Source organism: Sinocyclocheilus rhinocerous, unplaced genomic scaffold (assembly GCF_001515625.1).
Source record: "Sinocyclocheilus rhinocerous isolate Xijiao unplaced genomic scaffold, SAMN03320098_v1.1 scaffold54, whole genome shotgun sequence".
Classification (NCBI taxonomy): domain Eukaryota; kingdom Metazoa; phylum Chordata; class Actinopteri; order Cypriniformes; family Cyprinidae; genus Sinocyclocheilus; species Sinocyclocheilus rhinocerous.
In genome coordinates, this window is record NW_015647078.1 from 1,169,319 (window position 1) to 1,179,473 (window position 10,155).

Consider the following 10,155-nt stretch of genomic DNA (forward strand, 5'->3'; position numbering starts at 1 on the left):
ATGGTTACAAGATTATACAATGCATTATAAGGTGCATTACAAAGCATAATGAATGCATTAAAACTACTTTTATGATGCATTATATATAACTGCTTTACAGGGTTACCATTATGTGAATGATCTGTATTCCAAGTGTTTGCATGATTACAACATTTGTTATATCATGAAATAACTGGCATTATCAACGGGCTGATAATGTTTTCTCAGAAAACGTAAATGTGTGTGATCTCTCTTCTCTATAATCTTATAATAATATCTAGAATCTTTTAGAGCAACGTTTAAATCATAAGGGTGAATCTCACAAAGAAATGCTGGGGTCATTTATTTTGTTTGCATTAAAGTAATAAGCATAGAATTGTTTTCTCATTACAGTAATGAGAATGAGGGGGATTTTCTTTTATTTTCTTCTTTAGATTTTGTCCCAGTCATTTCTTGACGATGTTTGTGAGATATAACCTTAAATTACTACTACTGTATTTCTGTCAGTCTATTTGTGGTTCAGGTAACACTCATGCATCAATTATGAATTGTATTTTTAACATAAGATAAATTGACCAAACAAACTCTGTTTGAGGAGAGAAGCCAAACTGTTTAGATGTGAATGAGTCAGGTCAGAGAAGACAAATGCTCCTCAACACACTGACAAGTGCTTCACCGGGATTTCAAAAGCGCTCCATCTCTTTTTTTTCTTCTTCTGTCTGAGTTAGATGGCCTGAGGGTGTGGGTTCAGACATAGAGGCACAGAGGGCTTGGAAGGGGAGAGCTCAAAGTCAGCGAAATCCCATATCGACTGCTTGAACGTATGCATTCATTTTAAACTTCACTTCTGGCTCTGTAGTCTCCCAGACCTAGTGGACATCTGAAAAACTCATTCTGAGCTCTGAGAACTGTGGAAAACGACCAAGGCTGGCCAATTTTCAGTAATAAGCTTCATTTACATAGTGGTTGGAAATCAGAGCGAGCCGGTTCGCTTGGCCGCGTGTTAACAGCCCCAGCGACTGCGCTCAGTGCTGAGTTAATGGCCCTGCTGACTCTCACACAACTTCCAACATGCTAGAAATTATCGCTGGCAGTTGGTGGGATGGACTCTCATAGACCTTAGTCAGGGCAGAAGCCATATTCAATGATATGCAGGCTGTGATGGATAGAATGCAGTCTTTACAATGGTACTGTACGTACTGCATAAAGGTCTACTGTTTACTAAAAGTGTATTTGGAAAGATGTTTTGTCAACTGAGCAACTGGCATTTTGTTAAACCATAGTACAAATCCACTGAACACACTGTGCATCTATCCCTCACAGACTCATATATATATAATGGCCCCACTTTTAAGGTAGCCTTAACTACTATGTACTTAAAAAATATAATTAATACTGTGTTCTTTGAGTTGCTTTCCCTCCAAGGAAATGATGTCACCTCTACCAAGTCATGCGATTTGGGGCATAATCTTAAAGGGGTCATATGATGCTTTTTTAAAGATCATTATTTGGTGTATTTGGTGTAACAGAATATGGTGACATGCTTTAATGTTCAAAAAACACGTTATTTTTCAAATACTGTACATTATTGTAGGTCCTCTATGCCCCGCCTCTCTCAAACTCGTCGATCATTTTAAAGGGCAAGAAGTTTGATATTTTATTTGAAAGAGAATAATTTAATGTATATAGTTTAGAAATCCACTTGTTACTTAAACTAAGCATTAGGAAGTTAATGGGGGACATATGCATGGAAAAAATTTATTGGTATTAACCTACAGTATGAGGGGTTTTTTTTGTTTTGTTTGTTTTTTTTTAATGCAAAAAGAAAAAAAAAGCTGCTTTTGCTTTTTTTTTTGCTACATTTTCTTAGCAAATGCAACACGATGTCAAGCAAATGCAGACTGCAGACTGCAGACTGTTATCCATGGTGATTGTGTAACCAAGCATTTTTCTGAGGATCCTCTACACTTAGATAAAAAAATACAATAAATAAAATATCAATGTGGAGGAAGTTGTCCGTATCCATTCACTCTCTTTGCCTGCTTATGAATCTGTCTTTCCAAGCATTGTAGAGGATTTGTGCAGTGTTGAAAGCAACCAGAATCCATAATACACAAATAAACTTTGATAAATAGATATATACATCATAAAAATGTATCAAAGTTTATTTTGTGAACTTTGGGCAGCCTGGTTTTGATAAATGTTAGACATGAAATGCACTCTGGTGTAAATGTCATAGCTGTGAAATCATACACCGTTGGAAGTGTGAGAAGTGAGTGAAGTGCTGGATGCAGAATGAGGAGAAAAAAAACTGGTAATTACTCCGGGCTGAAAATTTTTTACAAATTACCATATTAGCATACCGACTGCAGCTGCTCGTCTACAAATTCATTATTTGACTAATTAGCATCAGACACTGGTTCTCAAACTTTTCAGGCCAAGCACCACCTCAGATCAGCACATCTAAGTAACTGCCCACTGGTCACTGCTAGTGTTCACTCTGCATTTTCAGCATTAGGAAAACAGAAATGTCTTTGACTGCATGTGAAAAACACACACAATGCCACATTTGAATTATTTTAATTGTAACAGCGGCAATTTCTCTAATCATTCCACCCCAGCTCTACTCCAGATTTTGCTCACTACAGTAGCATTTACTTTACAGTTGTCTCTGAATATCTGTGAATACTGTATATATGGAAGTTCATTAGTCATTCATTTTCCCATAAGAGTTTGTACATTTTGCCTAATTATTGACTTGCCTGCACAGACACTATTAGATGAGAACTGAACTGAGCTGGATGATGACGTCACTGTTCTCTCCAGAGCTGCTTTATAGATGAATTAAACTCATTCCATGATTGACAGACTTTGCATAGTTATTAAACCGAATTGACTCAGCAATGAACTGATTTGACATGAATAATGACTGTTTACTGTTGTACTCTTTTTAGAAATGCTTTACCGCAGAAATGAATTTTGTTTCAATTATTGACACTATTTCCTTGTTTATCACCGTAAAGCTGCTTTGAAACAATCAGTATTGTATAAAGTGCTATATAAATAAAAGTGACACTGGCATTACTTGTTGTGATGGGGCAATATGTAAGCAATTTTGGAGCAGGCGTTTTGATGCTGCAGAAACTTTCCTTATTGAAAGCATGCACCTCTGGATGCCTGATGCTGTTAAGGTTAATGAAGAAACTGAAGAAGCAAAATAAGGAGTTTTTCCAGACAGTGATCTTGTGTGCCCATCTGAGCTCACAGAAAAACATTACTGATTGCAGTTATCAGCCCTAGGCAATATTCCAATAAAACTGAACACATGAGTTGCTTATGGAACTAGATTTGCATTTCCTGAAGGAAATAACAGTGTTTGTAAAGCACAAAAAGCAATAATGTTAAAGGTTAAGTGTGTAATTTCTATGCCACAGTGGCCCTGTGGCTATAAAGATGCAAATTTACCAAAACAGATTTTTACGTCTTCAAATTTGTTACTGCAGTTATTGATTTTAATTTTTATAATGATGTATCCATTTTTTTTATTACATTTTATAGTTAACTTATAAGTTAAAATAAGTAGTTTGATCGCCACAAAATGTTGAGACAATGTTGTGAATGAATGACAAAAATGTAAAAAAGCAATGAATGCTTTAAGCTGCTCATTTCATATTTGTTAATATTGTAGTTAAGGTAATCGGAAATTGCAGTTTAGAAAACAATTTCTTATTTATATTCTTGTTATAGTGGGGCGGCCAGAATAGCCAAGTGCCTAAACTAAACTGTGAGCAAAATTTATGTTTAATGTCACTCAACAGTGATGTTACACAGTTTTAGTGTTCAATCCAGCTCCTACATCATACTACAGTAAATACATAATGACAGCATTTTAGGATATGTAAAGGCATCTAGGATAGTGATTATGCATAGATAGTATACATATTTCTCAAACAGGGTCCCTTGTTGTAACAGTCTTTTTGTTTTTTCACTTTATCTTTCTTTAAACATTACCCGACAGTTATGGGTGTTTTAATGCCATCATAATCAAACATGTCTGTGTTCTTCTCACACAAGCAAAGAAATTCATTCAGATAGGGACATATACAGAGTTCTGGCATGAAACTCTAGATGGCGCAGTCCGATAGGTCTAACTCAATCTGATCTAATGACATCATTATCACATGGCACAGCTGATTGGTTCTCTCCTGTATCAGTAGCCAATGAGCTCACTGCTCAACATTCAAATATATGACTAGTGCTTGCCGTAGCAGTTGCAGCTTGCTTCAGAAACCCTCCACCCTCCCCAGCTCCACCTGTATAGATCTGCTACGGGGTGATTCATGTATGCTATATGGGGGTTATTTCATAATAATAGTATTAATATACATATATAGTTTATATATCATTAATACTATTAATACAATAGTATTAGTATAACATAATAGTTGCAGCAGCAATATTTCTTACATGCTCACAGCAGCATGTTGTGTATGTATTGGCATTAGCAAGTCTCGTGTACTTGCTCTGCCGCAGCAGCAGCGTAGCAGATCTATTCCGCCAAGACCAAATACATTAACATTGTCATGTACATTACCATGCCAATCCCTCCGAGAGTTGTCATGACAGAACTGTGATTTCAGTTTATTATCAGACAGAACAAGCACATCACATTCTGACATCAACACTTACATACAAAGAAACACTTGTGCTAATGTTGGAAATGGTCTGTCTTGAACAAGAGGGGGAAAAGAATTTCGGCTGAGCAAATAGAAATTTGTGAACCGTACATTCTTTACAGCATATTCAGGATCATTTTGACAGTACAAACACTGATACATAAATATCAGAAAAGTATTTGTTGAAAAAATAATTCCAAAAACATAAATTAGTTTGATGAAGAAAAAAAAATGATGTTCATCCACCAAAAATACCAGTAAACCGACAACATATTAGGGGTAAATTCATGTGATTTAGCAAAAAATTTAGAGTCTGCCTTGTAGACTTCTATTTTCCAGTGAATCCCTATTTCAAGTGATTGTTATTATTTAAAAACAAATGAGGGATGATTCCAAAATATGTTTTGTGGTAATCACCATTATGTAAGAAAGACTGTTGATTGACCCCAACATTTGTAGTGAATCTGGAACATTCCTTTAAAATAAAGGAGACTTCCTCTGTCTGTCATTCCAGTGTGAGTAAAGATTGGCAGTGTTGCTCCAAACCGGCATGCTGATGGATAGGAAATGAGTATGTTAATGAACTATTGTTTTAAGATCCCCATTGGCTCAGAGTTTTGTTTTCAATTTGAATCAATTTGTCATGTCAAAGTCAAAAGGGGGAAAAAGGCATGATGATAAAAAGCATGAGTACATTTCCCAACTCTTAGTATCATTGCTGTGCACTGATCTGTCTGAAATTTTGGACAGTATGATGTATGTGATGGAAAGCATGTTTTTTTTTTCTTTCTCATTTAGGCAATGGAAATTAATCTAAGATGCAAAATTCACCCTCAAGATTCACTTTTAGCTATAAAGTAAATTGTAAGCTCACACTCCACTACAAATCCAATGACATGCTTAAAACTGACCCTTACGTCAGTGTTTCTCAAATTTGACTATAAACTTTTTGATACTGACATATTATATAATTACTACAATGCTCAGAACTTACATTAAGTTAACTACTCAATTACACACGAATCCGGTCCGTGGTCTTCCGTCTGCTCGCCACCAGAGGTCGCCTTCTGATTATATTGACTCTCACACCACACAAACTGTTGCACGTCACCCTGGACTACATTTCCCATGCTCCATTGCACTGATTGGACTCACCTGCAGCCAATCACACACACACTATATAACAACCACTCAAATCCTTCTCTAATCGCCGAGTATTGTTCTGCGCTTATCACTCTCCTAGACACAGCACGAATATTATTAGCTCTTAAACAAGGCCCGCGTTCGCTGGAGAACTATATTCAAGAGTATCTAGCCATTGCCTGTTACTCTGATTTACTGGACTGTTTGTTGATAGAGTTTTTTTGCGATGGCATTAATCAACCGCTGAAGTCTAAGCTCAGATGTGAAGGTCCGCGTTCATCACTTTGCCAGTTTATGGACTATGCTTTGTTGTGTGTTGGCTCTCCATTCACTGTGGGTGTCGCGGAGGAGGAACGCGACACCGCGTCGGTTACTGAAATGGCGGCGACAGCGGATTTTGTTCGCAAAATGGCGGCCACAACAACGCCCCATTATTTCTCAGCTGCCATACCTGAGTCAAGTCAAGTCACGGTTGATTTTCATGAGTCAAGTCAAGCCACAGTTGATCATCATGAGTCAAGTCAAGTCACAGTTGTTCTTCAGGAGTCAAGTCAAGTCACCGCTGATCTGCCAGAGTCTCGTCACGTCTCAGCTGATCCTCCAGAGTCTCTTCACGTCTCAGCTGATCCTCCAGAGTCTCGTCACGTCTCAGCTGATCCTCCAGAGTCTCGTCACATCTCAGCTGTTCGTCCAGAGTCACGTCACATCTCAGCTGTTTGTCCAGAGTCAAGTCATGTCTCAGCTGTTCGTCCAGAGTGAAGTCCCGTCTCAGCTGTTCGTCCAGAGTCACGTCACGTCTCAGCTGTTCGTCCAGAGTCACGTCACGTCTCAGAAGACCGTCCAGAGTCTTGTCACGTCCTGTCTTTTGCACCCAGATCTTCAAGGTCAATCCTTCGGTATCCCGTCTGGTATCTAGTGTGAGGGATGCTCCGCTGGTGTCTGCACGCACAGCTGGTATGCCCAAACCCACTCACTCTAACCCTCCTGTTCCTGAACTAATTCCCCTGTCTGAAGCGCTTCCCATGATGGGGATCGCTTTATGTTGCATTTGGGCTGCGTATACCACCACAGAACTGCCCAAGGTGGCGGCGTCCACTGAGATGTCTCCAGAGGTGGCGGCAGATGCTGCAGAACCTCTTGGGGTAGTGACGCTCACTGCTGTGTTCTCCGAAGCGATGGCATCCGCTGCAGCTTATCCAGAGGTGGTGGCACATGCTGCAGAACCTCCCGAAGCGGCGGTGCTCGCTTCAGCTCCTTGTATGGTGGTGGCGCCCAGCAATGTCCTCTCAGCCTGTCGTGTCGCGGTCGAAGAGACTGTTACTGCTGTAGAACCACCAGAGGTGGCGGCAACCGCTGCAGAACTTCCGGAGGTGTCAGTGGTATCCACTCACCATTTCTCTGCCTGTCCTGTCACGGCTATGGAGGCCGTCTGCGAATCCTCGTCCTGTCCTGTCACGGCTATGGAGGCCGTATGTGAACTCTCTGCCTGTCCTGTCACGGCTATGGCAGCCGTCTGTGAACTCTCTGCTTGTTCTAAACTGGCCATGGAGGCCAATTATGAACCATTGTCCTGTCCCTACCCAGCTGGAGAGGCTGTCCTTGAACTATCGGCCTTGTCTGTCATTGCCAAAGAGGCCACTAATGAACTGTCTGGTTGTCCAGTCACAACCAATCGGACTGAGAATGAACAGTCTGTCTATCCAGTTTCTGTCAAGGAGTTTCCTTTTGAACTGCCTGTTTGTCCTGTGAATTGTCTGCCTGTTCAGTTTCATTCACTGAAATGTCTACCAGTCCAGTTTCAATCAATGCCCCTGGGTTTGATCTGTCTGCCGGTCTACTGGTTCCAAGTGTGTCTAATTCTGAATCCTTTGTCTTACCAGTCTCTATTCATGAACTTAATTCTGAATTATTGGTAGTTCCTGTTTCAGTCCATGAGTCTGATGTTGAACTGTCTGTCCATTTTAAATCAACTCCTGAATCTTATTGTGAACTGTCAATCCAATCAGCCTTTGCCAATGTACCCAATATTGAACGGTTTGTCTTTCCAGCCACTCTCAATGAAACTAACACGGAACTTTCAGCCCTGTCTGTCACAGCCCACAGACCTGCCTTTGAACCCTTAACCCTGCCTGTCTTGAGCCCAGAGACTATAAATGCACCCCATGTCTTTCACGTTAACTCTGTCACTTCCTTAGAGACCATTCATGAACTGTCTGCTTGTTCTGTTTCCCCAAGTGTGTCTGTTGAACCATCTGCCTTACCAGTCCTAGTCTGTGATCCTGTTTATGAACTGTCATCATGTCCAGTTTCAGTCAATGAACCAGATTTTGAACTGTCAGCCTGTCCCGTTTCAGTCAGTGATATTGTTTATGAACTGTCATCCTGTCCAGTTTCAGTCAATGAACCAGATTTTGAACTGTCTGACTGTCTAGTCTCAGTCAGTGAGCCTGTTTGTGAACTGTCTGTGGGTTCAGTGGGCTCCAGGGAAACTGTTGATGAACTTCTTGTATTCCCTGCCTCGGTCCTTGAGACTGTAAATGCTATGTCTGTCTCTTGTGTCTCAGTTTTTCCTAGGCTCCAATCTCGGCTGTGGGTTCCTGATCAGTCTGTTCTGTCGTGGTACTCTCCTGATCCGTCGTGGTGCTATCCTGTTCCGCCGTGGTACTCTCCTGATCCGTCGTGGTGCTCTCCTGATCCGCCGTGGTGCTCTCATGATCCGCCCTGGTGCTCTCCTGATCCCTCTTGTGTCTTGCCCGTGCCATACCTGGTTGCTGGTGTTTCGACCCTGCCTGTGTTATTGATTACGTATCTGTCTAATAAAGCTTGCAAATGGATCTGCACGTCTCTCGTCTCGTTCGCCCGGTTACACACACAAATGGTTATTTTTTTCTACCCAAATGCTGGGTTAATCTGGGTTTTATTTTTATTTTTTTTCAGTATTGGGTAGTTGGGTTAGTGGCTGTCATTCTGTCATTAATGCTGACGATCTCAGAGACAGGGGAGGAGAGTAGGATCCAAATGCAACTTTATTCAAACAAAACAATAATCCAAAAACTAGAGCAATAACCAACAATCACAGGTGCAGATCTGAGGATGCTAACAATACATCCACAATGGAGACTCAACCAAGAACACAGAAAAAAACTGGGGTTTACATATACAAGGGCTAAAAGGCAAACAAGACACACCTAGTACAATCAACAAGAAAACTACAAAATAACTACGAAATGTGGGACCAGACAGAAAGTAACTTAAAAATCCACAACACAAGACAGACAAGACAAAGATACAACACTTTGACACAGAGTTTGACAGACAGTTTCTACTAACATATTGAGTTGTAAACTTAAGTAAAACATCCCTATGAGGTGAAGTGATACTTTCTACATGATGGAGAAAAACAATAAACAGTTATTGCTGGACACACCACAGATTTTAAGCTACCTCTACATGTGCATCAGTTGAGTCAAATGGAAAGTATAACCAGATTTCTCTCACTGTTAGAATCCAAAAACAGAGAGCCTTTGATAGATACTCTGAAGAGGTTACCAAACAAAGAAGCCAACAGTGACCATAGGGATGAAACGACACAGAATCAGTACTAGAACATAAATACATAAAGAACATGTTGTCCATCAACACTGATCAAATATAGTGTCTCTCTCTATCTCTCTGATGTGTATAATGTAATGGACACACAGATATGATAGAACTTCAAATAGGTTAAAGCTCAGTCTAACATAATTATGAATGATCATTATTTTTTCAGCTGGCCAGCACTAGTCAACAAGCATGTATCTAGACATTTAGTAAATGCAAAACTTGTATAGATTTGCAAATAAGGAGACCAAAATGATGACCTTGATTATTAGAGTTTTAGGCTGGTCCTTCTCAGCGGTCTATGAGCGCTTGTCAATGTTTATCAAATTTAGTTGCATCAAAAATTGCATACTTCCTTACAATGAAGTAGGTGAAAAACTGTATGTGAACAGAGGAGTATGTCAAATTCACAGTATTCGTAAAACAGCAGACAAGATTCTGAAGTACATATCAAGTATACACTTTCCTATCTCATGAGGTCACAGGAGAGGATTTATGAATTTTTGAATATTCCAGTGGTTTGACTCTTACCTCTCAGATAGGTCCTTCAAGGTATCTTGGAGGGGTGAGGTGTTCAAGTTGCAACATCTAACTACTGGGGTGCCTCAGGGCTCTGTACTTGGACCACTTCTCTTCTCTGTCTACATGGCATCACTGTGTTCTGTCATTCAGAAACATGGCTTTTCATATCACTGCTATGCTGATGACACTCAACTCTACCTCTCATTCCATCCTGATGATCCGACGATAGCTGCTC